Source organism: Haplochromis burtoni, unplaced genomic scaffold, assembly GCF_018398535.1.
Source record: "Haplochromis burtoni strain Fernald_Lab_line unplaced genomic scaffold, NCSU_Asbu1 Contig_926, whole genome shotgun sequence".
Classification (NCBI taxonomy): Eukaryota; Metazoa; Chordata; class Actinopteri; order Cichliformes; family Cichlidae; genus Haplochromis; species Haplochromis burtoni.
This window is the reverse complement of record NW_024583287.1, coordinates 64,313-80,014: the sequence shown is the minus strand read 5'-3', so window position 1 is coordinate 80,014 and position 15,702 is coordinate 64,313. Positions and strand designations below refer to the sequence as shown.

General features: G+C 40.9%; 1 protein-coding gene across 8 annotated transcripts in view; it reads left to right on the top strand.

Moving 5' to 3' along the window:
* The first annotated feature begins 3,806 nt into the window (after positions 1 to 3,806).
* Positions 3,807 to 15,702, top strand: part of LOC102295774 (zinc finger protein 91-like) — a 55,878-nt gene continuing 43,982 nt past the window's right edge. For 4 of the 8 annotated variants that reach the window (XM_042216117.1, XM_042216116.1, XM_042216115.1 and 1 more), the window contains exon 1: positions 3,808 to 4,117. The gene's annotated coding sequence lies outside the window, so the exon portion shown is untranslated. Of the gene's footprint in view, positions 4,118 to 15,702 lie in introns of all 8 variants that reach the window. The other 4 variants (XM_042216119.1, XM_042216118.1, XM_042216120.1 and 1 more) reach the window with 3 other exon arrangements.

The following is a 15,702-nucleotide window of genomic DNA, read 5'->3' as shown; positions in this document are numbered from 1 at the left end:
AAATTAAATAAATAAAAAAAACATGCAAATTTGCACACAAAAAAATCAGACCGGGAAAAGTGAACCATGTTATAGCGCCAGGCGACTGTATATACATGTGTATATATTTTTTTCATTATAACTTTCTTGCTTTTTTCCAAATCTAACTTCTTTCTATGTATTTGTATGTACAGAGGAACCACAACTTACGAAATTAATTTGTTCCCAAGGGTCTTTTGTAAGTCGAAAATTTTTGTAAGTCGAAGCACCCATTGCGCATTTTGAGTGAGGCCATGCTGAACGATAGGCTATAGGCTAATTGCTAACTAGAACAACAATACGTCATTCAAGTGGAACAGCGAAGCGCAAGTACGGAAGCCAAGGGGTTGTCACATGATTCGGAAGGCATTGTAGGCTCAGCCAATCAGAGCCAGTGGATTTCGTTACCCAGGCATTTTGCCATAACTCGGGCAGAAATATTGTCGTTCAGTGCCTTCATAACTTGAATTTTTCGTTAAACGGGGTATTCGTAAGTCGGGGTTCCACTGTATTTATTTTATCTGTTACCTCAGTAAAATTTTAATTGTTTTTCTATTTAATCTTCTTATGCTGTGGTAATCTGTGCTCTTAAAAGTGTTTCTTCCCAAACTCCAAATAATGCCACACGAATTGCTCTTAAAGCTTTCAGTATGAACTAAATCTGTCAACTGGTTTGTACCAGAAGATACAGCAGTGAGTCAGTGTAACCTTTATTTAATCAGGCAAAGAACACATTCTTAATCACAGTGGCAGAAAAGAAATGTTAAAAGCTAAAAACAGCAGCACACATGAAGACCATTTTGAAATCGCAGATGACTTCTTTTAGTTCATTCAAATTCTTTTGAAAACTCTAATTTTAGCTCCTCCTTTCACTTTAGTTTATTTACTGTATCTTTGACGTCCACATGTTGTTTGTTATTGGATGCATTTTGATCCATGTTCTGCAGCTGTTTTCTTGTTGATGTTAAGTTTGTATTGTCAAATCCTCATTCTGTTAAACCATTAGTTATATTTGATGAACTCTCTGTAAAGTTTGTTTTATAAAACACTTTGGTGTGAAAAATAAAGAGATGGTCTCACAACAAGTAGTTTGAGATTTGAGTTAAGATTCAGATTGATTGTTTGAAGGTTAGGGTTAGGAAAGTATGAGTAAAGATCATGTTTCTTTTAGCATTGTTAATGGCCAAAAATGTTATTCTAGTTAGAGTCCATGAACACTAAACTGTTTCAGACCAGTTGACGTTCAATTCAATTTTATTTGTATAGCACCAAATCACAACAAGGGTCGCCTCAAGGCGCTTTATATTTTATGGTAGGCCCTACAATAATACATCCAGAGAAAAAAAACCAACAATCATATGACCCCCTATGAGCAAGCACTTTGGCGACAGTGGGAAGGAAAAACTCCCTTTTAACAGGAAGAAACCTCCGGCAGAACCAGGCTCAGGGAGGGGCGGGGCCATCTGCTGTGATTGGTTGGGGTGAGAGAAGGAAGACAGGATAAAGACATGCTGTGGAAGAGAGACAGAGGTTAATAACAGATATGATTCAAGCAGAGATTCGGAGAAATCTGCTCTCTCTTTCTAGTCCCTGTCAGGACTCTTGCTGCAGCATTTTGGATTAACTGAAGGCTTTTCAGGAGTTTTTTGGACATCCTGATAATAATGAATTACAGTAGTCCAGCCTGGAAGTAATAAATGCATGAACTAGTTTTTCAGCATCACTCTGAGAGCAGGATATTTCTAATTTTAGAGCTCGAGAAATATCCAAGGGCTCAGAGAAGAGCTCAAGAAGATGTGGAGGGTGAAGGTGACGGTGGTCCCAGTGGTAATCGGAGCACTAGGTGCAGTGACTCCCAAGCTAGGCGAGTGGCTCCAGCAGATCCCGGGAACAACATCGGAGATCTCTGTCCAGAAGAGCGCAGTCCTAGGAACAGCTAAGATACTGCGCAGGACCCTCAAGCTCCCAGGCCTCTGGTAGAGGACCCGAGCTTGAAGGATACCGCCCCAGGGGCGCTGGGATGTTTTAATTATATATTTTTTTTATGTATATATATATATTATATATATATATATATATATATATAATATAATATATATATATATACAATGCCACGAAAAGTTTACACTCCAGATGAACAGACTCAACTTTTGGGATGTATGGAACTGTATTTGTTTTAATTACGTTATTATTTGGTGCACGTGTTTTTTGCTGCCATGATGCCTGGTCTCTATTGGAAACGACATTTTTAATAAATCTCATTTCCATTCATTTTTTAATAAAAGAATTAATAAAAAGTTATCCTGTGGAAAAATGGTAAATGGACTGGTTCTTATGTTGTGCTTTTCTCCATAAGGAACTCCATAAGGAACTGGTTGTGGACTTCGGGAGGTCCAGAGCAGGTCCACTGCCGGTTCAGATAGAGGGGGAGGAGGTGGAGGTGGTCAACAAGTACAAGTACCTCGGGCTGTGGGTGGACAATAAACTGGACTGGTCATGCAACACAGAGCACCTGTATAAAAAAGCCCAAAGCCGACTGTACTTCCTCAGGAGGCTGAGGTCTTTTAACATCTGCAGGAAGCTCCTGAGGATGTTTTACCAGTCGGTGGTTGCTGGAGTACTTTTCTATGCTGTGGTGTGCTGGGGGAGCAGCACAGCAAAGAAGGACTCATCCAGGCTGGAGAAACTGATCAGGAAGGCTAGCTCTGTGGTCGGCATGAAGCTGGACACTCTGGTGACAGTGGCAGAGAAAAGGACATTAAAGAAACTGATGGACATTATGGACAATGCTGGGCATCCTCTGCACACGGCCATAAACAACCAGAAGAGTCTGTTCAGTGACAGGTTGCTTCTCCCCAAGACAAGAACTAACAGACTTAAAAACTCCTTTGTCCCACACGCCATCAGACTGTTTAACTCCTCTCTGGAGGGGAGAGGGAGGGGAGACAGGGGGACAAAGGAGGGGGGAACAACTAAGCTGTAGTGCCTCTTCACCTCACTGTGCAATACCTTTTGTTAATATACAGTACAATAGACTTCAATACTTGGAATGCGCAATTCCCTTGTATTCATATTCCTATTTAATCTATTTATCCATTTTGAATACTCTGTGTATTTATGTTAGATTTCTGCTCACATTCTGTAACTTCTATTGGTGCTGTACTATTGGAAACCAAATTTCCCAGAGGAACCCACCCGAGGGATTAACAAAGTTTTATCTAATCTAATTGTAGAGGCTAAGCCTACGCTTGAAGCCACTGAGGTGGTCGTTAACGGGGGTGACGCGATGTCACTGGTATGCATGAATTAAGTTCACAGTCCAATGAATCCAGCAGTATGTATCTTGTCCTTTTTGGTCTTTATTCTGTATCGACTTAGCATAACAGCGCAACGGTCACAAACTGTTTGCCTTCTCAATGACACACCTGACGCCGATTACGTGCGTCTACCTTAAATACCTTTACATAATCAAAACAGAAAAAGGCGACCTCTAGTGACCACATAAGGTATTAACCCAAGAATGGCTCCTACACTAATCTAATCTAATCTAATCTAATCTAATCTAATTAAAAAAACTGGTTTAGAACACATTGTGACAAAGTGAAATGTTTGTTTTCTAGTGCATCTTCTGCACATTGTAGTTTCAATGTAGTTTTCAGTTCTTCTCTTTTCCTGAGTCTCTTTTCCACGACGACGTTTTTATAGAGGCCAAGGAAAAGAAGCTAGGAAAAGGAGATAGGAGACGGAACGCACCCCACGTGTGCGCAGTGACCGCACAGCAACGAACCACAGCAGAGAAGGAAGAGGGGGCGGAGCACAGTGTGTGCGCAGGAGAGGAGTCGAGCAGAGAGAGCTGCTTTTTCACAAAACGGGAGTAAAGTAGTGAACTTAGAGGAGAGAAACAAACTAAAGTATCGATCATAAACCACTACCAACGTCCTGATCGATATCTGCATCGATCTGCCCACCCTTGTCTCCTGGATCGTAGCTGAGATCAGCGTGAACCACGTGGGTCTCTGCTCCCTGATCTGTTTCCTGTGTTTGGAAAGAGTTGCAGCTTCATCGCGGAGTTTCTCTCGGTTTGTGGGCTCATCTAAAGGTAAGCACCGAGCTAACTTTACTGTGAGTTCAGTTCATGTTGAGTTTAGCTCCTGAATGAGGTCTTCTGCTGCTCTCCTCGGTGTCTGTTCACAGTTTATTGTGAACACGTTGAGAGAAGAGTGAGAGAGTGTTTGGAGAAAAACACCAACTAACCATTAGCTCAGCATGCTGGGAGAAGTTGGAGCAGGAAAGTCTTTTCATTGTCCCTGCAGCTGTTTTTCTGCCTGCACCAAACCTCTACAGCCTCGTTTGTGTTTACCACGGTCACCACATCCACGGTTATTTAAAAGGCTGTTTTGTTTCGGTTCTTCTTTGCTGGGATCAGCATATCTGTAATAACGTCGTTGGTGTTTTTCATGCAGTGTTTTATATAATTCAGTCATAACTGTCTGTAGTCATTGTATTAATTTCTTTCTCCTACAGTTAAAATAACCACACTACGGACGGATACGCGTCGGTTCGTCAGTAAAGACAGTAAAACCATCGTGTGGCTCAGCCGACCGCTTATTTATTTTTCATGTAACCCTTTCACAATAAAGTTAAAGATCCTGTTGAGACTTTTCAAAATAAACCAAAAATAATGACAATATACAGTATTCTCAAACATCAAATTTCAGAATATGTATCAAACAAGTTACCTCACATAGAACATGAAGTCCCTGTAAATGACTCTTACACTGTATATATGAGAGGTGAAACATTTGCAGAGATTTGCACAAGATTTTCAGTCACTTTTTTCTAACCTTCTTAGACTCAGAACTAAAGATGTCCAGCTTTGTGTGTCTGTCGAAATACTTTTAATAGAACAAAAGACAGTCAGCATCCAAAGAGGACCAAAAGCAACGATCAGAGTATTTCTCCACCTGCTGTATATGTATCCCTTAAACTTGCAACATCTATAACTAATAATAATTATGATATTATAGTATTTTCAATTATAGGGTCAAATTTGAGCCTCTATTCTCAAGACTTGTGTTTTCTGAGCATTTGTTTTTATTCTTGTGCTTTTAGTTAAGCACAATTAAAGAGACTAAAATGACACATAATTCTTAGCGTTTTTATTATAATTTATTATCATCTGTCTTCTCAGATGAGAGGTAAAACGTCTTCAAGAAGTCCAGTCGCTTTCTTTCTAAGCTCCTTCGATTACGATGACCTGAATGACTGAGAACCTTCACAGACATTGTTGATTAACATAACACTAACATTACATTTTCCATTAGCATTGGTGTGAGCCTTGTATACTGATGAGATTCATGGAGAAGAGGAGGACAAAAACAGTGATGCTGTCACATTTTGGGAGAGCTGCATGTGTTTTACTGAATCAGGAAACAGACACACACAGTGCAGTGAGGACTTACATCCAGATTTGGCAGCACTGAAAGTACGAGAGAGACCTTTGACCCCTTAATAGAGATGCTTAACCAGATGTAAAATAATCAGAAATGTACCCAGTGACTGAGCCGAACAATACTGGTTGGGAGTGTAAAAAATATAAATGAATAAAAAAATGCCTGCCTCTACACAGGGGAATGGGCTGATACTGTGACTTTGGGAGAAAATGTCACATTTTTACAGCCATACAATTTGAAAATGATCACAAGTGTACAAGAGAACATGTTTAATGTTTGCAGGAAACATTTTATTTGAATTCAATTTCAATTATACAGCAACAAGTCACAACAACAGTCACCTTAAGGTGATTTTAATTATGAATCTTTGAATATATGCTGCTACAGCCGTGAATGTGGGAATTCTTGTAATTTCTGGATGTAATAATTTCACATTTCTGAAGACAGCTTTGAGAAAAATACAGGCTTAATAGTTGGTAACAGCTTGGTTATGATACTGTATTAACTAACTTATAATTTATTCCAGCAAATCAAAATTAACCCAAAATATTCTTTTAAACCAGCGCCAGCACCAGCTTCCTCCGAAGGGTGGCTGGCCTCTCCCTTAGAGATAGGGTGAGAAGTTCGGCCATCCGGGAGGGGCTCAGAGTAGAGCAGCTGCTGCTCCACATCGAAAGGAGCCAGCTGAGGTGGTTCGGGCATCTGACAAGGATGCCCCCTGGGCGCCTCCTGGGTGAGGTGTTCCAGGCATGTCCCACCGGGAGGAGGCCCCGGGGCAGACCCAGGACACGCTGGAGAGATTATATCTCTCGGCTGGCCTGGGAACGCCTTGGTATTCCCCCGGACAAGCTGGAGGAGGTGGCTGGGGAGAGGGAGGTCTGGACCTCTTTGCTTAGGCTGCTACCCCCGCGACCCGACCTCGGATAAGCGGATGAAGATGGATGGATGGATATTCTTTTAAACAACTTTATGTCTTTAAGAGTATGGATTGCTGAAATTATGAGGTGCACCTAACGGCACCATGAATAGCCATAGCATGTCCGTGGTTCCTGTTTGAATTGATAACAGGAAATGGATTAGAGCAATCTGCTGTAGTATTAGAATTTTAGATAAATTCACTAATGAGCAGCAAGCTCCAATGCATTTATTTAGTTGCAAGGAAGCAATGGCATACACAATATTATCCTGGAAACAGATATGTGTGAGATGCTCTTACAGAAAGAGTTCAGTTACATGGTCTACCTGTACATGATTCTCTCCGTGCTTTGGATAATGGATGGCAGAGGAGTCACAACAAGGCCGGAGGAAAAAGACTGATTCGAGGGACATGAAGACAGAGAGATGCATTCCTTCAGTTTTCTGAAAAGAGTGTTGCCTAGCTTTACTACATTTTTCTGTCGTTTCACTCCTGTTTATGCTACACTCCTTTATAATATTTACTCAAGATGCAGTGAATAGTGTTTTTCTGCTAATACATCAGTGTTACTTTAGGGAAGACAACTCCCAGTTTCTAGTTTCTATGCCCCACTCCTTTACGATTTGGGGCAACTGCTTAAAGTCTTTTAGTGTGAACAAGTTGAAAGGCATGAGCAGAGAAACTAATGCACAGGTTCCTTTCCCTTCAAAGGGTAGTCTAGCTCTCAGCTTGCCATCCCTGCAGAGCTACCACACATCAACCCTTTCTGTGGTATGGTTAACAAACCAATCCTTGAGGTAAGGGCCAGGGGCTTGAGTCACATCATAGATGATGTTGCACCAGCTGAAGTCCTGCATATCCCAAATGTGAACATGCCTGCAAAAACAGGTGTAATTTTCATGTTAACTTTTAGCATTTGGAGGCAAAGATTTACAGGCCTCACTTGGAGGGTCAGTGAAGTGCTCGTAAACAACTGAAAGCCTGAAGTGGGGGAGTTGTTGGTGGAGTGGAGTCTTCAGGCTTGTGGTTGGTTCACTGTCGGGGTGTTTTCCAGACTGAAGCAGAGTCATTAGCTGAAAACAGTTTTTGGACCTGAAAGTCTTTCAAACTGTCTCTGTCCCCACTCTGAAACACTTCCTGCTTTTCCAGCCTCAGCCTGCTTTGGCTTAGCTGTGAACCAGAGCTGGTCATTATTCTAACTCACCCTGGTGTTTGATGCTGTGCAGCTGTCCTCACAGAAGCTGACGTCACAGGTTATCACAGCATCTCTATAATAATTATTAAATCTGGTTCTTGTCATTCTCTTACTGAATAGAGAGAACACGACTCAGTTAATCAAAATATTTATAATTCTTATTTAATTATCTCCCAGAAGAGAGACACCTGCACAGCCCAAAAAGCCAGTTGCAAAATCTCTAGCATTAGAAGCCAAAAATGTGTCTCATATAGGTGTTATTTTAGTCCTTTACACGTCACACATAGTTTCAATCAAAAAAAACTCCTTCTGTGTTACTAGTTCCACTTTTTCTGTCTGGTTTCCTGTATTTTATTAATATGTCTGTGCAGCTCTGCACTAAACTTCCTGTTTTTTAAACTTCCACTAACTTAAGCTTCTGTTGCTAAGGCAACCTGTCACCCTCTGACCTAGTTCTCTCTCACAGCTGGCCTTGCTTTATAGAGGCCTTTATTATTAACATACATAAAAGAATATAATCAGAAAATAAGCACTAAGAATATATGTTTATTCCGTAACATAATCCCAACTGTTGGTAACAATCCTGAAAACCTCCCAGTCGGTGCAGTCCAGACACACCTGCAGATTCTCCACAGTCTCATCCGTCCACTGCTTCAGTGTCTTTACTGAGAGTTTCAGTTTGTGCCAGTTTGCAGGCATCAAGTAAACCATGACTTAGGTCTGCATTAGGTCTGAGAATCCTAATGCATTGTGAGATGATGACCCTCTTACTGTCAGCTCACCTTCAGCGTTTTTGCGTTTGTTCGTAACGCAAGAACAAACGTGTGGAAAAAGCGTGAGTCGTTATCACCAGAGATTTTGAGTGAAACCATTTTCAAACCTTGATTCACCCTATCATGTGGTTAGCTGCTGTCCCTATTAAAGAGCAAAGAGCCTTTCTTTCCGCTTATTCCATGTAAAGGTAATGGTAAATGGCCTGTATTTATATAGCGCTTTACTAGTCCCTAAGGACCCCAAAGCGCTTTACATATCCAGTCATCCACCCATTCACACACTGGTGATGGCAAGCTACATTGTAGCCACAGCCACCCTGGGGCGCACTGACAGAGGCGAGGCTGCCGAACACTGGCGCCACCGGGCCCTCTGACCACCACCAGTAGGCAACGGGTGAAGTGTCTTGCCCAAGGACACAACAACCGAGACTGTCGGAGCCGGGGCTCGAACCGGCAACCTTCCGATTACAAGGCGAACTCCCAACTCTTGAGCCACGAAAGGATGGTTACAATGAGTAAAAACATGGGAGCGAATTGCATATCCCTGTTTCTGTCTGTAGAAACCGTTGTTGTATTTAAAACTCTGGTTTCATCTGGATCAAGTGTAAGTTTGTGGACCTTGTTGGTGAAGTCAGCAGAGTTTTTGATGTGATGGGGTGTGTTCCCCACAAGGGGAGCTAGGATGGTGATGAGGTGCTTGGAAATGTTGTAGGTGGCTGAGTTTATGCTGCTACCAATGAGTCTGAGTGGGACTCCTTCTTTGTGTGTCTATGGAAGTTCATATATACAGGGTGCAGCATCCCCTGGGTAAAGGTGGTGGTATGCAGGGGGCTCAGTGGCTTTTTCAAGTTCTTGTAGGCAGCTGATGACTTTCTTTTTGTAGTTGCTTCTGGGGTTTCACCTTGAAGCTTCATAGGTATTGTTGTCACTGAGTGTAGTAATGTTTATTTGCTCTGCTTCTTCTTGTCAGGGATAAAATACATATCTATACTTTTTGTGTCCCAGCTGAGTAACAGGAGGAGAAGAGTCTGGTGGAGCAGCAGAGGAACAGTTTCAGCCATTTGGACTCAGCTCAGCCACTACAGAGGAAACAATGACTTCAACGCAGGAGGTGAGAAAAATATCTCAGTTACGCTGTTATTGAAACTGTGTGCACAGCTGGATGTTTTTTTGTTTTTTGTTTTTTTAAAAGCTCTGTTTGTATCTCTGTCACTGCAGGACCAACATGGAGCGAGAAGTCAGCGCTCCCAGGAGGCCGACAAACCTCACAGAAAAAAGAGAGAGAAAAAATACAGCTGTGATGAGTGTGGGAAGGATTTTAGCCATCCTAAAAACTTGAAACCCCACCAACTCATCCACAGAGGAATTAAATCGTACAGCTGTGCTGAGTGTGGAAAATGTTTTACCCAGGCTGGACACTTAAAAACACACCAAATCACCCACAGTGGAGTTAAACCATACATCTGTGACTTATGTGGAAATTCTTTTACTCAGGCTGGAAGTTTAAAAACACACAAATTCATTCACAGTGGAGTTAAACCGTTCAGGTGTGATTTGTGTGGAAAGTCTTTTACCCATCTCGGAAGCTTGAAAACACATCAGCTTATCCACAGTGGCGTTAAAGCGTACAGCTGTGACTTGTGTGGAAAATCTTTTAGCCAACCTGGACACTTAAAAACACACCAACTCATCCACAGTGGAGTTAAAGCACACAGATGTGAGTTGTGTGGTAAAGCTTTTACACGCAGTAGCCACTTAAGAAGCCATCAAGTTACCCACTCTGGAATCAAGGCGTACAGCTGCGACATTTGTGGAAAAAAATTTGCCCAGCCAGGGCACCGAAATATACACGTACGGATTCACACCAAAAATGATTTTTGCTTCTGTGATCAGTGTGGCAAACTGTTTGTGACACACAAAGACTTACAGCAGCACATGTTTACCCACACTGAGGAGAGACCTTATAAATGTGACCTATGTGTAAAGGCTTTTAAAGAGCCACGTTCCCTAAGAGTCCACCAACAGATTCACATCAGAAAGAAACTCTACAAGTGCAGTTACTGTGAGGTATGTATTTATATTTTTCTCTTTTTACAGTTGCAGTTATTTTGAAGTACAATGTGCATTTAGTTTAATTTCGAAACGAAACGAGACATGAAAACTCAGTGAATTCTGACACAAATCTCCTGAAACTTTACTGATGTTGGAAAAAAGTAAAGTTTTAAACCTTGTCTCATTTCTATGTATCTAACATTCAAAGTCCAATGGATCCATTAGAGAGTACCTTGGGGTTATTATCTTGTGGCATGCAGAGTAGAGCATCCAGGGGTTTAACATCCAATCTTCCCATTAAGTAGATTTCCAACAAATTAAGAGACATTTTCGCCCAGTAAGCTGAGTGTTATAATGTAAACAGTAAAATGTAATTGGACACTGGCAAAGATGCTCTTTATTTCAGGCAATGTTCAGGATAAAAATGTTTAAGGAATTCTCTGACTTACACTGTCTTTGTTTAGAAGCAGAGCGACACAGATGGATCCAGTTCTCAACCCTGTCGTCACTGTGGTGGTGGGAAAGTGTGTCGTTGCGTTGTTTGTGCATAACATTTCAAACATCAAGAGAGCCTAAAACCACATCAATGTAGACACACTGGGTAGAAAATGAACTACTTCAACGAATGTGGAAGAGGCTTCCCCACATCAAGTCAATTATTAAAAAAACAATTAACCATAAAGCACTATCTCCTTCACACTGGTATTCAAAAGCACCTTTGTGACCATTGTCAGTCATCCTTCATTACTGCACGTGAACCTAAAGTGCATAAATGAGTCCACACGAGAGAAACCATACAAGTGCAGACACTGTGACAGAAGCCTCCTACAATCGGCTCATTGTAAACTTCATGAGATTACACACATTGAAGGGAACCTGCTAAGGAAGAATTTCATGGCTCTGAGTACCATTTGGTTTTTTGTGATGTATATGAACAATAAACTTCCTGAATCTTGAATGTAGAGTCCATCAGAACACAGAATTATATTTCAAATATATTTACAACTTAATTTAAACAGAATGTGGGAGAGGCTTCCCCAAACCAAGTGAATTAAAAAAACATGAACTGATCTCAAGTGGGGTTAAAAATCGCCTCTGTTCTCTGGGCTTTACTTTCATGCAATACCAGTTTGTACCAGAAGATGGAGCAGTGAGTTAGTGTAACCTCTTATTCACAGTGGCAACAAAGTAGTGATGGGAATTCCAGCTCTTTTTAGAGAACTGGCTCTTTTGGCTCAGCTCACTAAAAAGATTGCCAGCTTACCGGCTCCCAAATACTGAGCTTCAGTAAAGATTCAAGTTGCAGTTATTTATATTTCCCATCACCTTAGATATATAGATGTATTATATATAAGAGACAAATATTGTTCGTTTAATATGTTGGTATTATTACATTTGGCTCAATGCTTACATATATGTGTAAAAAGCAAATGTACGAGCTGTGATAACTGTGTCTGATAGAATGAAGAGTAGACTGATATATGAAATATTCCTTTATTGGGTGAGAAAATCAGACCATGTCATAACTGCTTTAAGTCACACAGAATAGATATCAGAGCCTTAAACAGGCTGACTTCTGCTAAATGGGTCAAACTGGGCAGAAAGTCTACAAACACATAACATCCTTATAGAATATGATGTAACACTATAGATCAACTTACCTCATTCAGGTTATATTCAGGTTTCTGAACATTAAACTTGTTGCTGCCTTTCATAGTGTGTAACTTGAAGGCCCTGAGTACTTTCTCCCACACTGGAAACACTGGGATGATAACATTATTTGAACATTACCTAATAAGACTGATTCAGCACAGACAGTTATGTTAAACTTTCCTAGCAGTCCTTCACAAACAGGGAACAGTCTGTCTATTCTCTCCATCTGTCAGCTGCTGCTGGCTCTTCCTCCTCCTCTTCCTCACACACTGCTGAGTTTGTCCTGGTGGATCATCAGGGGTGCAAAGCCTCACAGATGATGTGCAGCAGTGGGTCCCTCAGTCTGTCCTCACTCTGGACACTTGCAGTCGTCACACATGGAAATCAAATGTGTGATAAGCTGCAGGATTCAAACACAAGTGTAACTTATAAACACATGTTCATACTTTTATTCCACAATCAGAGAGAAAGAAACAGAGAGAGAGTGCAGGACAGACAGACAGGTGACAGTCTCAGGTGTATACACTGCTACAAACAGGAGGATTTAGTGTTTGTGTTATTACGAGTGTAAACAAGAAGAGTTCCCAGATGGTGCAGTGGACACATGTGTGACTGCTGTGATTAAAGCATCTTTCTTTCAGCTTAACGAGTGAACCGTCAGCTCGTTCAAACACACGTTAAAGTCCGTTTGGCTCGACACCACCGAACAGAGGCAGCAATATAACATAGCTAACATTAACAGTGCAGTGAATCCTGCTTGTGCCGTGATATTCAGGACTGCAAACCGAGCAGCATCACTGACTTTCAGCTTGTTGTGTTTGTGGATATATGACTGACTTTAATTATCCATAAAATCATCACATTCTCTGTAAGATTAAGGTCGACTATTGAACGGCGTATATTTTAAAGTAAAGGCTTTAAAACCAAGTTAGTACAAACATCACTAATGTCACATAACTTTGCCGACATGTGGCCAACAGTAATGTTTTAATGTTCTTCGTTATTAAACATTCGCGCATAAATAAGTTACATAATATTCAGTACTTACTTTTAAAAGTTTACTCTTCGGCCGCTCCTCTTGCACCGTTTTTTTTCAGCAAAACTATCCACACCCACCTCTGCGCTATGAAGTCTGGGATATGTTGGGCCACGAAGTCTACACCGCCACATCCTTAAAATTCAGGGAAATGAAGGACGCATTTGAGGCCGCATTTCGAGCAGCCTTTGAATTGGGACAGCCTTGGTCGCGTCGCTGTGACGTAATCGGCCTTAAAATGCGGCCTTTAAGGCTGCAGACCCTGTATTGGGATACGGCCTCTCTCTCCCTCCCGCTCTGTTCCTGTACTACTGCGAGTGTAACTACCGCCCCTCCCCCCTCTGCCCTGTGCAAGCACAAGGCTTACATGCGGAGTGAAGCAGAAAACAAGTGCGAGAGAGAGGGTGAGAGAAAGAAAGAAAAAAAAAAACACGAGCCGGCTCTCAACTCAAAGAGTCGGCTCTAAGAGCCGTTTCGTTCGCGACCGTCACATCACTACAGCAGCACACATCAGGACCATTTTAAACATCACATTTTAGGTAATTAAAATTCCATCAAACCTCTACTTTTGGCTCCTCCTTTCACTTTAGTGTGTTTACCGTATCCACAAATTGGCCACATTTTGTTATTTTTAGTGAATGCGTTTTGATCCAGATGTTCTGAAGCTGTTTTCTTGTTGATTTGATGTTTGTATTAAGAAATCCTTATGCTGTTAAAGCATTAGTTGTATTTGATTAACTCTGTGTAAAGTGTGTCTAAATAAGCAGTTTAGTGTGTAAAATTAAGAAATTGTCTCACAACAAATAGCTTGAGCCAGGATTTCAGATTCAAACTAATTTAACTGTTTTCAGTGGCACATGTGGAGGTTTATCAAAGGAGGAGACTTGGCTGTTCTCCACTCACAGTGAACAGGGTTTTTTGCAAAAACCTGCTGTGGGTATGAAGTTTGCAGAGGGCGTGTTTGAGATGCTAAAAAGATGATTTTTCCTTCCAAAGTGCAAACACAAAACTGTGTGATTGTTAATACCTGAAGTGAGATTACAGGAAGATAAGCTGAAAAAAAATATTAGTGCAGTGTGCACTCCTGTGTTTCTAAAGAGCAGCTTTTACAGTGACTAATGAAAGAAAGGCTAACCATTCCAAAACCACCTTTGCACCTGTTACCATTAGTGGAGGTCCAGTTTGTGTGCACTGGCATGGATCTCATCGGGTTGTTTTCAGTGTTGGGCAAGTTATTTTGAAGAAGTAATTAGTTATAGTTACTTCTTCAAAAAAGTAACTGAGTTAATAATTGATTTACAATATTATAAAAGTAACTAAATACTACAAAATATTTTTTTAAGTAATAATGTTTATAATGTTACAGTTTGATACTCTGATGATTTCTTGTGAGCATTCCTTTAGTTTGAACCCAGTGACAGTATGAAGTTATTATGAAGTTCACTGCTCTGTCACAATCACCATGGTTCATCAACATTTCATGATGTGTGTGAATTTTGCTTTCCACTGTTGGTGTGTTTTGTTGTGTTGATTAAAACAACCAAATGCAGCTTTCATAGTTTATCACGTGTTGTGAAACTGTGATCTTTGGAGACATGGAATGTGAATGTGTTGTCTGAAAAACACTTTAGGTTAACTTCTGCTGTTTTTAAATGTGCTACATAAATAAGAATGATTTGACTCGAAAAATAAAAACTGTTTTTATGTTCAGACGTCTTTATTCTTGAAGTTTAAAGTTGGATTGTTAAATTCTAATAAAAGTGGTAATTTAACACATTCTAATAATAATAATAATAATAATAATACATTTTATTCATAGGCGCCTTTAAGACCCTCAAGGTCACCTTACAATGGCACAGAAGGAAGAACAGCACCTTAGCATGATGTTATACTATAACCATAACCTTAAGAAGTATTCCGGATGGGTGAGAGAAAAAAGTTAATTCGTTGTTGGTTTTGTGCGCATGCGCCACGTCTGCGCGGAAACATTGGGTAGGATGTTTTTCCAGGTAAGATCGATTCCGAGAACACTAGCTATCCGAAAACAGCCCAGTGGCTAACAGCTGATGCTAATATCTGACAGTAAATATGTCCAAAAGCACTTTTTTTTTTTGCCTTTTCGTCAAGTCTGTCTTTGTACGGACCTGCCGTGTTCTCCGTCGTTTTGTACATAACTGTTTTTGGGGCAAATAAAATGCAAGTAGGGATTAAAACCACAGAATTAATGATTACCGGTGCTGGAAATACTAGCGCTTGATGCAGTGTTTTGATTTTTTTGCCACTTGTACCCACAATGCAATGCGCGAAAGTCACGTGGTCTGTCAGCAGCGGCAGCCAAAACGCGCCAGCATCCACTCCCCCTTCTACCCTGTGAAAGGGTAGATTTCATTGGGATTAATATAATATATATAAATATATTAATTTTAATGTCAGCTTTTAGTTTACAGGTATGACTGAAACTTCATTTCAGCACTAAATGAGCGACCTGGATATCCTTTCCCTCTCTGACACTGACCTCTGACTGCGTTGCTGTTTGCAAGATTAATAGGGCTTTGGAGTTGACGTCACGCCGCAATGCATTGTGGGAGCGCGGCACCATTTTCGGG